Genomic DNA, 16,892 nt, shown 5'->3' on the forward strand with positions numbered 1-16,892 from the left:
ACAGAGCAAAAACCGGTGAAAAACAAAGAAGAAGCATGAATCTTCCCATTGTCATTTCAGCTTCGATTGCCATTCTCCTTTCCATCGTCTTCTTCCCTCTGCCAAGCTCCAATTGTAACTAAAAACCCAACCTTTTTCCCTTCTTTTTTGTGATTCTTCTCATTTCCCACTTCCTTTTTTACCATTCATCAACGGGTTACTCCTTAAAATCCTGATGCATAACCTTCTTTTTTTCCCGCAGATTGGCTGCAATGGAGAGCTTCTCTGATTCCATCGACTAAACTAGGTGCTGATTTGATAGTTAAAAAAGGGGTCATTTTCACCAGCGACCCTTCTTTTCCTTTTGCCGATTCCATGGCCATTCGTGACGGTAGAATCCTTCGTGTTGGAAACTATTCCTCACTTCAGGTTGTTTATCTTTCTTTTTCCTTTTTCCCATTGTCGCAACCGTCTTTCGGTTTGGGCCCCGGAATTGGGCTTCGACTTGATTAATTGATTAGGGAGTCGCCACCGATCATTTATTTAAAAATAAATGGGTTGATCGGATACCTTATTTCTTACCTGATCTGCGTCTTTCCAAAAATATGTCGGGCTCGGGAGTCGGTTACGGTCAAGGAAGGATTAGCACCCTTGAACCGCCCTTTCGGTACTACGTAATTTCCAGTTGTCTTAATTAAGAACATTGTAATTTTAAATTAAAAGGTAAAAATAACGATCCAAAACTTACCTATGTTCGATTGAAAATGTACCCTTAAAGAGTTGAGAAACATGTTAGATATAAAAAATAAAGAAAATAAATAAATAAATTTAACCAAAAAAAAAGAAATAAAATAAAATAAAATAATAAATAAATAAATAAATGATAAATAAGAATGATAATAATAATAAAAAATGATATTAAAAAATAATAAGTAATAGGAAGTAAATGAAAAAAACGATAATAAGAATGAAATATATATATAATACCATAATAATAATAATAACAGAATATATAATATAACGTAATTAAATAATAAAAAGTAAATAAATAAATAGAATTAAAGTAATTGATTTCAACAGGGGGTTAATTGAAAATGGAAATAAATCAAGTGGCCAAATTAAAAGGAAATTAGGGGTTTAAATGCTCCTTGAAATCGACGAGGGACCAAAAAGGAAGTTTACCCTATTTTAAAGCAAATCACATGGATTCTGGCGTATGTATGGGTATTATTTAACTCAAAAAAAAAATTTAAAAGCTTTCATTTCCCTTCTCTTCATCAAACGCCCCTCCTTCTTCTCTCCCTTTTCTCTGGTTCGTTCTTGAGATTCAAGAACAGGCCCCTGTGGTTCTTCAAGAACCCAGTATCCGGCCACCGCGTTCCGCCTCGCAGGCCACTGTGAACGGCGCCGGCCGCCTTCATCGGTGGCGAAAATGAGAAAAAAAAACCTTTATTTTTTTTTGAAAGATCCTTGAGCCCTTGTTTCGAAAATCATAATAGTTTCCCAAGAAAAATCGGCCTTGGAGGCTAGATCTATGAAAACAGATCTCAAAAGCGCCTTGGTTCATCGGCCAAAAAAACATTTTCTTTTGTTTTTGAACAAATCATAGAGGAATACTAACATGCAAAGGCGAAAGATCAACAAAAAAGGTAAAAAAAAATGCTACCTTTATTTCTTTTTGAACTGGTTACAAAGTAAAACTTCGAATCTGTTGTATCTCCCCTGATCTCTCGTAGTATATCGTGTGTATTTATGTGTGTCTGTGTGTAAAGAAAAAAAAATCCCCCTTTCTGTGTTGATTACATGCGTTATTTATAGCCTAGGATTTGCTAAGCATTTGAGTCCTATTCTAACTTGGTTGCCTTCGTGGGTTGTTGGTGTTGTCGGACGTTTCGGGATCATTGCGTGTGACCGTGAAACTCGGACATTGGTGATGGTTATTGACCGAGGGATTCGATCGTGGGATTCCTGGACGTGGACTGCTGACCATGCGATGCTAGGGTGAGATGGAAAGCTGCTAAGACATCAGGAACCCTAATCGGCCTTAGGGTTTGTTACTGGATTGAACACAAGTGGGTCGTTGTATACTTATTTGGTTCTGTAAAATAAAAAGGAAAGTATAAATATATATATTATTATATAATATATTCATTATATGATATGGTCGAAATCAAACGTCTACAGCTGCCCCTCTTTGTTCATTGTTGTGTAACGAAAATAGAGCAAAGATTAAGAGACGCAAATTTCGGCCGTATCGAATACTCTCTGTCGTAGAGTTAAAATTCAATATTGAAACTGGTTTAAATCACAAAATGACTCCCTCGTCGTGAGGTTTAGTTGAACTGGAAACTTCTGAGCACGATATCCCTCGTCGTGAAGTTGAAATCGAACTCAAAGCTTTTAGCAAGTGGCTCCTGAATTGTCTTCTGGCTCAAGATACTTCGTCGTGAAGGTGAAACTTGACCTGAAGACTTTGGTGTTGATGCGTTACAGATGACTCATTCGTCGTGAAGTTGGGTCAATCTGTTTGTGAAATTGGAATCGTACAGGGCCCCTTCGTCGGGAAGTTGAGCCTGAGAATTGGATATCCTTCGCCATGAAATTGAAATCCAAATATTGTTCCGAGTCCAATATCCTCCGCTGTGAAGTTGAAATTGGTTCTGGAACTGGGAAATCGTCGGTTGACAGTCAGCGGCCCCTTCGTCGTGAAGTTGAACTTATACTGTCTCGAGTCCAATATCCTTCGTTGTGAAGTTGAAATTGGCTCTGAAATTGAGAAATGTTTGTTGACAACCAGCGGTCCCTTCGTCGTGAAGTTGAACTTGCGTTGTCTGGAGTCCAATATCCTTCGTTGTGAAGTTGAAATTGGCTCTGAAATTGAGAAACGTTTGTTGACAACCAGCGGTCCCTTCGTCGTGAAGTTGAACTTGCGTTGTCTGGAGTCCAATATCCTTCGTTGTGAAGTTGAAATTGGCTCTGAAATTGAGAAACGTTTGTTGACAACCAGCGGTCCCTTCGTCGTGAAGTTGAACTTGCGTTGTCTGGAGTCCAATATCCTTCGTTGTGAAGTTGAAATTGACTCTGGAATTGAGAAATGTTTGTTGACAACCAGCGGTCCCTTCGTCGTGAAGTTGAACTTGCGTTGTCTGGAGTCCAATATCCTTCGTTGTGAAGTTGAAATTGACTCTGGAATTGAGAAATGTTTGTTGACAACCAGCGGTCCCTTCGTCGTGAAGTTGAACTTGCGTTGTCTGGAGTCCAATATCCTTCGTTGTGAAGTTGAAATTGGCTTTGGGTAAAACCTGCAAAGATGTGCATATATGCGATGGTATGGATGTCATGCTCTTAGGTATGCCTAAAAATGTATGGGCAACATATGTTATTCTGGGCTCTGGAGAGAAATCTTGATTTCCGGTGGCCTGTCGTTGTTGACTCTTGATTTTGAAAGCTTGAAGTTCCGATCTCTGATCTTGAATTCTTCAAATGTCTGAATCTGATGTGCACATTCTGGGTTTTTTTTTTGGAGATGCTCCTCAACCATCTCAAGCATGTGCATGAGCCTTGACCGGCTTCTGGGTACCTGTACTTTTCAATGAATCTTTGTATAGTAATATGCGATTATCTTTCATAAAAAATAAATAAACCATTAGGTTTAAATCTAATTCAAGATGCTCGAAAGGAATTGGAGGAAAGATGGTCTTTATTCATAAGGGAGGAGAAGAACAAATAATACATGGCAAACATTCTAGAAGACGAATACACAATGATGTGTAAATGAATGTCTTAGATCCCGATAACGTGGGCACTTCTGAGCTGAAAAGCCGTTTGGTGACTTTGAATGCAGCCTTTGCCAAAGGATCTTTGAAAATGCGACAACGTTTGGGAGGGTGCAACATTTCTCCGATTTGTTGAGTTCGTAGAAGATTCATGTGCCGGGATGTTTCCACCGTTAATATCCAAATCGCCCTTTCCGGGTTTTCAACTTGGACCCATCCTTGGTTGCAAGACGCCCTTTGCGGGTTTTCATCTTGAACCCACCTTATTTTCTCTTATTTTTTTCCTCTTTTTCTTTTTTCAATTTAGGGCGCCCTTTCGGGTTTTCACCCTAAACGTTCTTCTCTTTTTGTTTTTTTTGTTTTTTTGTTGTTTTTTTGTTTTTTTTGTTTTTTTTTCAACTTAGGACGCCCTCTCGGGTTTTCATCCTAAGCGAAGTATTTCTTGACTGCGTCCGAGTTAATGGGATGTGGCAGCTCAGGTCCGTCCATTCCAGCCAGGATAAGGGCTCCTCCGGAGAAAGCCTTCTTCACGACATAAGGTCCTTCCCAATTTGGCGTCCATTTTCCTCGGAAATCTTTCTGGACTGGCCAAATTCTTTTTAGCACTAGATCCCCTTCACGGAATATTCTCGGGCGCACCTTTTTTTCATGTGCTCGGATCATTCGTTTCTGATAGATTTGACCATGATGAATGGCTTTCAATCTTTTTTCATCTATCAGATTAAGCTGATCACATCTGGATTGTGCCCACTCTGCATCATCCAGTTTGACTTCTGACAAGACCCTGAGAGACGGAATCTCGACTTCAATGGGTAGCACTGCTTCCATTCCATAGGCTAGTGAAAATGGAGTTGCCCCAGTCGAAGTTCGTACCGAGGTTCGATAAGCGAACAAAGCAAAGGCAACTTCTCATGCCAGTCTTTGTAAGTTTCAGTTGTTTTTTCCACTATCTTCTTAATATTTTGTTTGCTGCTTCTACTGCTCCGTTCATCTTTGGTCTGTAAGCAGTGGAATTGTGATGTTTTATGTTGAACTGTTCGCAGGCAGCACTCATCATCTTGTTGTTCAAGTTTGTTGCGATATCGGTGATAATCCTTTCAGGTAGACCATACCGACATATAATTTCTTTCTTCAGAAACTTGCAAATAGTGGATTGAGTGACACTGGCATATAACGCAGCCTCTACCCATTTCGTGAAATAGTCAATTGCTACGAGAATGAAACGGTGACCATTCGAAGCCTTCGGATGGATTTGCCCGATAACGTCCATGCCCCACACAGAGAAAGGCCATGGTGACGTCATTACATGAAGCGGATGGGGCGGAACATTTATCTTGTCTCCATAAATCTGACATTTATGACATCTCCTAGCATAGTTGATGCAATCACTTTCCAGTGTGGACCAAAAATATCTGCATCTCATTATTTGTCTTGACATCATATGCCCATTTGCATGTGCTCCACAAACTCCATCATGTACTTCTTCCACTATCATTTTTGCCTCTTCAGCATCGACGCACCTTAACAGAACTTGGTTATGGCTTTTCTTGTATAAAACCTCTCTGTCAAGGACATATCCAGCTGCCAACCTTCTAAGGGTTCTCTTCTCGATTTCAGTGGTTTTTTCTGGATAACTCCGATGCTTGATATACTGCAGAATGTCGTAGTACCAAGGCTTAGTGTCTTTCACTTCTTCAATTTGGTAACAATGAGCTGGGTACTCATACGACTGCATGTTAATTGGCATCATTTCAGACTCCCCGCCAGCCTTGAATATGGCTGCCAAGGTAGCTAGAGCGTCAGCCATTTGATTTTCTTCTCTAGGCACGTAGTGGAAGGTGACTTCGTCGAACTCTTCGAGCAGATCCAACACTAGTTTTCGGTACTCTAACAGCTTTATATCCTTGGTTTCCCACTTTCCTCGGAGCTGATAGATTACTAAGGCTGAGTCTCCATACACCCGTAAAGTCTTTATATTTTGCCCCAGTGCAGCCCGAATTCCCAAGACACAGGCTTCATATTCTGCCATGTTATTGGTACAATCAAAGTTCAGTCTGCTGGTAAATGGGTAGTGACTCCCTTCTGGGGAGACTAGAATTGCCCCGATGCCATGTCCTAGTGCATTTGATGCCCCATCGAAGTGCATTCTCCAGGAACCGTCCGTTGAAATGCTTGCTTCCTCTAAAGATATGGCCATTAAGTCCTCGTCTGGGAAATCAAAGTCCAGCGGCTCATAGCTCTCATCAGTTCTGCTTGCCAAAAAATCGGATATGGCGCTGCCTTTTACCGCTTTTTGGCTTACGTATTCGATGTCAAATTCAGACAAAAGCATCTGTCATCGGGCTAACCTTCCGGATAGAGCAGGTACACCCATCATGTATTTTAGTGGGTCTAACTTGGAAATCAGCCAAGTGGTGTGATACAACATGTATTGTCGAAGTCTTTTTGTAGCCCATACCAGGGCACAACAAACCTTCTCAATAGGAGGATATCGGACCTCGCAATCGGTGAACTTCTTGCTTAAGTAGTAGATGGCTCTTTCCTTCTTCCCAGACTCGTCGTGTTGACCCAGAACACACCCCATGGAGTTCTCGAATATGGAGAGATACAAAAACAGAGGTTTTCCTGGGATAGGGGACATCAGGACAGGAGTGTGAGACAAGTACTCTTTTACCTTCTTAAATGCAATTTGACAGTTTTTATCCCATGCTCCAGGGCTATTCTTTCGGAGGAGACGAAAGATGGGGTCACATTTGTCGGTTAACTGAGAGATGAACCGAGCTATGTAGTTTAGTCTGCCCAGAAAACCTCGGACTTCTTTTTGGGTTCGTGGTGGAGGTAGATTCTGGATAGCCTTAACCTTATCAGGATCGACCTGTATGCCTCTCCTGCTGACTATAAAGCCTAGTAGTTTTCCAGATGTTACCCCGAAGGTACACTTGCTAGGGTTTAGTCTCAGTTGGAACTTTCTCAATCTCTGGAAGAGCTTCCTCAGATTCTTGACATGTTCACTCTCGGTCTGTGCCTTGACAATCATGTCGTCGACATAAACCTCGATTTCTTTGTGCATCATGTCGTGGAACAGGGTCACCATAGCTCTCTGATATGTTGCTCCAGCATTCTTTAATCCGAAAGGCATCACTTTGTAACAGAAAGTTCCCCACATTGTGACGAAAGTGGTCTTCTCCATGTCTTCGGGATGCATCTTGATCTGATTGTACCCCGAAAATCCATCCATGAATGAAAAGTAGGCGTTCCCGGCCGTATTGTCCACCAGAGTGTCTATGTGTGGCAGAGGAAAGTTTTCCTTGGGACTGGCCTTATTAAGGTCCCGGTAATCGACACACATGCGTACTTTCCCGTCCTTCTTCGGCACAGGCACTATGTTGGCCACCCACTCAGGGTATTTGGCCACTTGGAGAAAACCGGCATCAAATTGCTTCTTGACTTCTTCCTTGATCTTAAGGAGCATTTCTGGCCGCATTCTTCTCAGTTTTTGCTGCACAGGTTTGAATTCTGGTTTGATTGGCAGTTTGTGAACTACCATATCTGTGTCTAGTCCCTGCATGTCTTGATACGACCAAGCAAACACATCTTCGTACTCCTGAAGTAAGGCTATCAGGTTTTTTCTTGCTTCAGTCGAAAGAGTTGTGCCGATTTTAACCTCCTTTCGATCTTCCTCAGTGCCCAAATTTAAGATTTCGATCGCCTCCTCATGTGGCAGTATTTGATTTTCTTCTTTTTCTATCATTCTCAACAATTCGGTAGGCAAGTTGTACTCTTCTTCATTATCGCATTCTTCAAATTCCCCAAGACAAATGGTTGATTCAAAATCCACCTCCGGATCAGGGTCATTAGTGCCCACATTATCGTTATCTGGGAACCTGAAAGGAGGAAGATGTGTATGTGTGAGAGGATAATATCCCACACGGAATGGTCAAGAACTAACTTTGAGAGTAACTGGAAATGAAGTACTGGAATGAAGGAGATAGATAATGAATAAAAGAAAAATTTGTTTGCCATGGAAAAGAAAAATGCATCATTTATTAAACTTAAACAAAACATTTATTCACCCTTACAAAAGATCACCTATTGCCCCGGGTATAGGCAAATAGGGATAGTTCGAATATTACTCTGAAAGATTCTTGTAAACCACAGGTAGTTCTTCCACCGACCAACTGCTAGGCACGAACCCATGTGGCAGAAGGCATATCCCGGATCTATCTCCGTTGTCAACATCTTCTGTGGTCACGGCATTAACGTTCAGATCTTCCAGAGCCGTTTCTAACTCGGATATGGTGGTCTCAAACACATAACCACCTGACTTGAATGTTCTGAAAAGCGGCGGGAATGTCATGGGCTTCCATTGAAATTCGTTCCCAGTCAATCTGGCCAATCTTCTCTCCCGGTTCTTTTGGATCTCCTTTCTCTTTTCATGATAACTGGGCTGAAAACCGAGCCCAAATTGGTCTAGTTTTGGGATAGGATGGGCAGGATTGATCATTCCTTGCAAATATTTCCCAAAACCTCTCCCGGTTCTGGCACCTTGGCCTAGGGTTTGCTTGATCTCCATCCTTGTACATTTGGAGAGTCGAGATCTTGGGATTCTCTTTCCTTCCGCCACAAATGTGGCATTCACAAACTCCAAAGAGCGGAACGAACATTCTACTGCTTCCTCGTCTACTTCGATGTATGGAGCCTCCGTGGTCACGCTTGCCACGATATCTTCCTCAGCGTTGATAGTTACTAAGGCTCCGTCAATAACAAATTTAACCTTTTGGTGCAACGTGGAGGGTACTGCACCTGCTTGATGAATCTATGGCCTTCCCAAAAGACAGCTATAAGACGGCATGATATCCATCACAAGGAACTCAACATCATAGGTGGCTGGTCCGATGGTCAATGGTACCTCGATCTTTCCGATTACCTCTCTTTTGGTCCCATCAAATGCTCGGACCACATTCTGACAAGTTCTTATATGAGAGGTATCGATTGGTAGCCTCTTCAATGTAATTGAAGGCGTCACGTTCAGGGCTGAACCATTATCGATTAAGACACTTGGTAAAGCGTGCCTCTTACAGTAGGTAGTAATGTGTAACGCCTTTGTTCGGCCTCTTCCTCCGGATAAAATCTCATCATCTGAAAACGAGATGAGATTATCAGCTTGAATATTGTTCACCAGTCGATCCGCTGACTGGTATGTCTTGTGGTACGAATGTTTGATTAAGGACATTCAACAGCGCTTCTCGGTGTGCTTCCGAACTTAAAAATAGTGCTAGCATTGAAGTACGTGTAGGTAAGTTGTGGAGCTGTTCTACAATGTTGTACTCGCTGTGCTTCAAGATCTTGAGGAACTCTTTAGCTTCTTCCTCCTTTATAGGTTCATTGACAACTAGTACATCTCCTTTGAACGGCTCCAGTGGTCTTTGCCCCACTTTACTATTACCTCCTCCGGAAGTACTCACCTGACACTCGTACTTCCATGGCACTTGCCGATTGTCCTTATATTGAAAAGGCCGAGGTGCGGAGATGACCACCTTGGCTGGTGTTGTCACTGTCATGCTTGTCTTAGGGGTAATTATCAAAGGACTACCCCTACCAAATTTTCTATCTGATGATTCTCTGGTGGCACAAACATCTGCTTCCAAAGAATCTTGAATTTCTTCGTAAAACTCCAGCTCTTTCTGGTTCATCATGAGTTGGACTAACGATCTGAACTCTGGGCAATCTTGTACTTTATGTCCTTCTTCGTTGTGGTAACAACAATGGTTACCATCTTCATTTTCTGTCGTATCTGGATATGGTGCAAGAAGCCCTGCCATCACCATTTGGCTCCATACCCGAGCCAAAGGAGATTTGACCTCTGAAACACTCAATTTAACTTTCCTGCCCCCTTCGGTAGTAACGGCATTGATTCCTGTCTCCTGATGATTAGGCAAGGGATTCTGGGCGACGTTTGGTGCTCCGGAGTTGAAAGTGATCCAATTCTTGTTACGCATTCATTGCACAAGTCTCTTGAATGCGAGATAACTTTCAATCGAATGCCCCTGCACACCGCCATGGTATTCGCAGTGGGCGCTCTCGTCATACCATTTCGGGTAAGGGGGATTTATTGGATTCATAGGATAAGGTGACACTGCATGAGTGTCGAAGAGCTGTTGGTATAATTCTTTATACGTCATGGGAATGGGGTCAAACTGCTCCCTTTCCCTTTATCTTCTTGGTTCTCTCTGGTTCTGTCTAGAAGTACCGGATGGTACAGCTGCTGTGGAATTTGAGCTTGAGATCGTAACCCCCTTGTTGACGTTGTAGGTGTTCACATTGTTGATCTCTCGCTCCTTGTTTTTCATGGGAGGCTTTTTACTGGAGTCTCCTCCCTCAATCTTTCCTTGTTTAATGGCCAACTCGATCATTTCGCCGGCCATGACTAAATCTGAAAAACTCCCCGACGTGATTGCTACCAAATGCCCGAAGTAAGGTGTCCTCAGGGTCTGTACAAACAGCTTTCTAGTTTCCTTTTCATCCAAGGGTGGATGAACTTGCACAGATAAATCCCTCCATCTCTGTGCGTACTGTCGGAAACTCTCATTGTGTTTCTTCTCTAGGCTTTGTAACATGACCCGGTCTAGTCTCATATCGTTGATATGCTTATACTGCTCCAAGAAAGACTTGGCTAAGTTTTTCCACGTCTTGATATGAGTCCTGCTAAGCTGGTTGTACCACCGAATAGCTGAACCGGACAGGCTCTCTTGAAAACAATGGATCAGGAGTTGGTCATTTCCGCCATATCCTGTCATCTTTCGACAGAACATAGTAATATGGGCTGAAGGGCAACTGTTCCCGTCGAACTTCTCAAACTCAGGAACTTTAAACTTTGGTGGAAGCACCAAGTCTGGAACTAGGCTCAGCTCCATTGCGTCCACTCCATAATAATCATGGTCTCCCTGGACCATCTTTATTTGATCTTCTAATATTTTTATCTTTTCTTCCATCTTTTTAGCTTTATCTTCCTCATCAAAGTCTGGGACATGATAATCATCCGGATGATCATCAGGGACGATTGTAGAAGTTTGCATCTTCGCAGCAGGTGCAACTTTCGCTTTGGTAACGAATGAGTCCCCGGGTAGTGCGGCTTTCCCTTTAGTAGCAGATGCGTCCCCGGGTAATATTCCGGGTGAGATAACCACTTGCGGGGTTGGTGGTATGGCCACTCCCTCGGAAGAAATGCCCCCTGATGCACTAGCTTGCTGTAAACCCGACAACTTGGCTACGATTTGGTCGACCAAGGACTCCTGATTTTTCTTGATGGACTCAAGAGTACTTTCACTGTTCTGAGCCATCTTATCTTCTAGTTCCTTTTGAAGTCTTGCCATGTGCTCTTCGATCTTCTCCATTCTGGCTTCCATTTGTCTCTTTTTCGCTCGAGTATTGTGCGGGTGATGTGTATCTGATGCTTGTGGTGGTAAGCTCGGTGTCTGAGACATGTTCTGTTAGTTAATACGAATGTAAAAACATGGAAAAAAATATAAAATAAACAGACATGAAATATAAAATGCAAGAAATGTAATACATGATGTATGCAATTGGAGGCATTGATCCAGAAAAGTGCTCATTATTATAAATAACCCTTGTTCAGACAAAAATGTCTTATCTTTTAAGAGACATAAAAACAAATTAAAGGTACATTCGGACTAAATCCTCTAAACCTCGAACAGCTTCCAGTAGGTTGACAAGTCTTCTGCCTTCATCCGACACTGGTTGAATGCCTTGTCGAACCACACCAGCTTCCTTTGCTAGGCCGTGAAGATGACGGGCTGCCTTTTGCACTTGATCCAGGAAATCTCGGATGGTTGCGTCTCGGGCCCTCACCCTTCGTTGTGCTTGCTCCCAACGGAAACGCCATTGTAATCCTCCGTCGAAAGGCACTATCTGAAGCTCGTTTGCTTGCCTCTTGAACCCATCTACAATAGCTTCTAACTCAGCTATTGTCCTTCCATCTTTCTCATGTTGTTTTTCTAAGTCAGCTATCCGAACTCTCAAGCGCTGGTTCTGATATTGACTATCTGCCAAGCGTCTTTGGGCAGTCTTCATCTGTTCCTTCCAAGCTTTCTCATCAGGCCCCTCAAACTTCCTTTTCAGGCTATGAGCTTCGTCTTTCCAGTATTCAGAGGTTACCTTCAACTTGGAGTTATCCTTGACCTTATCTTGATACCCCTTTCTCAAGTCTTCGAGCTCAAAACGGACTCTTTTTTGTTCTTTTTCTAGTTTTTCTGCCCGATCTTTCTGAGAGTCAGCATCAAGCTTCCACTGATAACGTTCAGCTTCAAGTTCCTTTATTCTTTGCTTCAGCTCATTATTCACGGCTTCAAACTCGGTCTTGGCTATCTCGAGTTCAGAAGGGACATGCCTGAGATGTTCTTCCATGGTCCGGGTGTCATCACAGTCTGGAACCGGGATACTGTCATTCTTTCTCAATCTTCGCCACTCCACGTAATCCGGAGTGAGCATGCTTCTGGCAGCTACAACATCCATCCGGAATACTTTCCTCCACGAATCGGTTGCTTCTTTGATCATCTTCTTATAGCTGTCGCCGTGATACTCAAACTCTGACCTAGCTAACCCGCATGTTGCTGGGACAAACTGACGTGCTCCATATTGTCTAAGTGCTAATAGCGGAGCATACCCGACTGCTCCCCAAAGTCCAAGTAAGGTCACAGTGTCGGAGTCACCACATCGAAAAAGAACATCACTGAGGAATAACCAAGGGGCTCTCCAGACGATATCTCGGTCTTGAAGATGCGTAAAGACCTTCATCCATTTTTCTTTCGAAGCGCCTTCATGCCATTTTAAGGTAATAAATTCACCTAGAGGTGAATAGGTGGTGCTGAAACGGCGGTAGGCAACCCCGTCAGTCTTCCCGAAGTGGCTGTGAATCCAGACCTGAAGGAGCTGAATGCACCCGGTGAATCTTCCTCCGCCAGTTCTTCGACAATGGTTGAGCGATCGAAAGGTCTCGGCCAAGATGGCTGGTGCTGGGTTAACTCGTTTAGAAAGTTGCTCAAATAGTTCCACCACGGCAGCGTCAATGCACCCCAAAGCTTTTCGAAAAGATAATCAAATCGTACAGACCCAGTGCAAAAAGGTCTATAGTCTTCCACTCATCAGGGTGGTTTTTCATTAGTTGCTTTATGTGGATCCATTCAATTCCTTCTCCACTGCCTCTACGCTGAGTCCGATCGATTACCCATTTCTCATCTACTCCTGCAACTTTGGCCAGTGCATTCTTGAAGGGCTGGCTTTTGATGTGTTTAATGTAGGCTCGCTCAAGCTTGATGCTTTCACAATGCAGCAGTGTAGTGTATTCTTCGATGGTAGGCACCATGTCCTCTTGGTTAAAAGTGAAGCAACTATATCCCGGGTTCCAGAATTGGACCATGGCTCTGATTAAGGGCTCATCAGTTTTAACATGAAGCAAGAGTGCAATGTCACCGTACCGTTGGCTGAACTTCTGTCTCCGATCATTCTTCCAACTATCCCAGATATCTCGAAGCTCTTGTACATTGTTTTTGTTTTAGGCTGATAGGGGTGTAGCGAACCAACTCTGACACATAGCTTCCTTGAAGATTGTCTCTCTTTTCACTTTGAGTCTTCTCGGACCATAGTCGTGCCTCAGCGTTTTCAATCTCTTGTATTACGACACCTTTGTCCATAAATTCAGATTATTTGAGTTTTAATAAACACCTTTTTAGGGATCAATGGCCTTTTGTTATGATGCAAATGCTAAAAACAAACACAAAGGCAAAAAGGTTAGTAAAATAGAAATAGATAAAAATAAATAAAAATAAATGGTAAATGAAAAAACATAAAAAATAAAAAGGTTAGGAAAGAAATGTCCTAGGTTTTGGAATGTGGTTTTGGGGTAGGCTCTATTTATTCAAAGCCTCCCGGTTTGGGTTCTAAAAACGGTACTCGAGTTCTCCTTGCTGGCGCCCCCTTGGACCGACCAGACCCTTAGTCCGAAACCCATCACAGGCTTGTGTGGACTAAGTTAAACTCGAGAGGACACATTCCCTTATGCCCATACGGAGAATAAATTCACACGAAGGCATAAGGTATATGAATCCCGAAGGCTACTTGCTAGGCCCATACGGTGAATAAATTCACACGAAGGCGTCGCTTTCACCCCCACTTAAAACGGGTTCGGAGCTCGGGTATAGAGCCTTTGGATGAAAAATCTTTAAGGGCTGAAATCATTATAAAACGGTCAGTACAACTATTTACTCGAAAATATAATCAAAAGTAAGTAATAAGGATCGAAATGTTACCTTAAAATTTAAACTTACCTTTTCATTAAAAAGACAACTGGAAATTACCTTAGCCTGACTCACTTACGTCCCCAGCGGAGTCGCCAAGCTGTCGCAACCGTCTTTCGGTTTGGGCCCCGGAATTGGGCTTCGACTTGATTAATTGATTAGGGAGTCGCCACCGATCATTTATTTAAAAATAAATGGGTTGATCGGATACCTTATTTCTTACCTGATCTGCGTCTTTCCAAAAATATGTCGGGCTCGGGAGTCGGTTACGGTCAAGGAAGGATTAGCACCCTTGAACCGCCCTTTCGGTACTACGTAATTTCCAGTTGTCTTAATTAAGAACATTGTAATTTTAAATTAAAAGGTAAAAATAACGATCCAAAACTTACCTATGTTCGATTGAAAATGTACCCTTAAAGAGTTGAGAAACATGTTAGATATAAAAATAAAGAAAATAAATAAATTTAACCAAAAAAAAGAAATAAAATAAAATAAAATAAAATAATTAATAAATAAATAAATGATAAATAAGAATGATAATAATAATAAAAAATGATATTAAAAAATAATAAGTAATAGGAAGTAAATGAAAAAAACGATAATAAGAATGAAATATATATATAATACCATAATAATAATAATAACAGAATATATAATATAACGTAATTAAATAATAAAAAGTAAATAAATAAATAGAATTAAAGTAATTGAATTCAACAGGGGTTAATTGAAAATGGAAATAAATCAAGTGGCCAAATTAAAAGGAAATTAGGGGTTTAAATGCTCCTTGAAATCGACGAGCGACCAAAAAGGAAGTTTACCCTATTTTAAAGCAAAACACATGGATTCTGGCGTATGTATGGGTATTATTTAACTCAAAAAAAAATTTAAAAGCTTTCATTTCCCTTCTCTTCATCAAACGCCCCTCCTTCTTCTCTCCCTTTTCTCTGGTTCGTTCTTGAGATTCAAGAACAGGCCCCTGTGGTTCTTCAAGAACCCAGTATCCGGCCACCGCGTTCCGCCTCGCAGGCCACCGTGAACGGCGCCGGCCGCCTTCATCGGTGGCGAAAATGAGAAAAAAAAACCTTTATTTTTTTTTGAAAGATCCTTGAGCCCTTGTTTCGAAAATCATAATAGTTTCCCAAGAAAAATCGGCCTTGGAGGCTAGATCTATGAAAACAGATCTCAAAAGCGCCTTGGTTCATCGGCCAAAAAAACGTTTTCTTTTGTTTTTGAACAAATCATAGAGGAATACTAACATGCAAAGGCGAAAGATCAACAAAAAAGGTAAAAAAATGCTACCTTTATTTCTTTTTGAACTGGTTACAAAGTAAAACTTCGAATCTGTTGTATCTCCCCTGATCTCTCGTAGTATATCGTGTGTATTTATGTGTGTCTGTGTGTAAAGAAAAAAAAATCCCCCTTTCTGTGTTGATTACATGCGTTATTTATAGCCTAGGATTTGCTAAGCATTTGAGTCCTATTCTAACTTGGTTGCCTTCGTGGGTTGTTGGTGTTGTCGGACGTTTCGGGATCATTGCGTGTGACCGTGAAACTCGGACATTGGTGATGGTTATTGACCGAGGGATTCGGTCGTGGGATTCCTGGACGTGGACTGCTGACCATGCGATGCTAGGGTGAGATGGAAAGCTGCTGAGACATCAGGAACCCTAATCAGCCTTAGGGTTTGTTACTGGATTGAACACAAGTGGGCCGTTGTATACTTATTTGGTTCTGTAAAATAAAAAGAAAAGTATAAATATATATATTATTATATAATATATTCATTATATGATATGGTCGAAATCAAACGTCTACACCCATTTAAACCCCATTTATGTATTTGTGTTTTGGATGTGGTTTTTTCTTTGGCTACTGCGGTTATGCTTTCTTCTTTAACAAAATGAGAATTCGTTGTATTATTCTTTGCCGTTATGGCGACTTGAATTCTATTAATGGAGTTTTATTTTGTTTTATTTTATTTCACGTATTAAGCTTTGAATGCAGGATTTGTCAGGATATGGCACTAAAGAGCTGAATCTTAAAGGAAAGAACGTGGTGCCCGGATTTATTGATTCTCACGTGCACTTGATCTCTGCAGGACTTCAGATTTTGAAATTTCACCTACTGATATTCTTTTCTTTGTGCCATTTCTTTTTCAAATGGCTTCACCTTCACTGAGCTGATATTGTGCACAGTAGAGACTAGAGATCATTCTTGACTGTTTTTAAATCCCGGTTGTAAATGAAGCACGGACACTTGGTATTGGGGGTTGTCCAAGTGTTGGACATGTGCTCAACACAGGCACTTCTCCGGCACGGCATTTGCGACGGCTGTCGAAAACTAAATGATTGTGGGTGAATTCCTTATCCTTATAGCCAGCATGCAAGCTCGTAGTCGTGCATCACTTTTTTGTAGCCAGTTGCTACTAGATAGAACAGATATCCTGGACAGAAACTTTGCTCGATCTTCATACATGGTAGGGTATGGCAACATGGGATGATAATCAGTCAGTTGAGAACCCTTTAGTTTTATCATAGGTGTCGTTATTACTTATTAGCATGCTGGTGTTAAAACTATGGCAGACTAAGATTTCAGTATTCTTACATGGCATTCCCTATAAGTTTCTTTATGAATGCCTATCTTTCACAAGCATTAACCATAGATAAAAGAAAAGGAATCTCATGCGATATCCCTTTCGTTGTCAAACATATCAATCATCTAGAAGTTTTCCCAAAACATGCCTATATTTTTTACTTTTGAGAGGTAGTTTTTTTGCTTTTAACGTCCTAGTAAGGTAGTTTTATGTTTATGCTTTACTTAG

The 16,892-nt window shown here is 41.6% G+C and overlaps 1 long non-coding RNA gene and 1 pseudogene across 1 annotated transcript; both read left to right on the forward strand.

Moving 5' to 3' along the window:
• LOC120205061 overlaps positions 1–16,892 on the forward strand; it is a 93,930-nt pseudogene that overhangs the window by 74,983 nt on the left and 2,055 nt on the right.
• On the forward strand, positions 105–16,333 carry LOC120205109. The gene is made up of 3 exons (XR_005524004.1): positions 105–114; positions 242–408; positions 16,076–16,333. It is a non-coding gene; the product is annotated as an uncharacterized LOC120205109 (long non-coding RNA).

The sequence above is a fragment of the Hibiscus syriacus genome, unplaced genomic scaffold, assembly GCF_006381635.1.
Source record: "Hibiscus syriacus cultivar Baekdansim isolate YM2019G1 unplaced genomic scaffold, ASM638163v2 tig00012104_pilon, whole genome shotgun sequence".
In the NCBI taxonomy this organism is placed as follows: Eukaryota; Viridiplantae; Streptophyta; class Magnoliopsida; order Malvales; family Malvaceae; genus Hibiscus; species Hibiscus syriacus.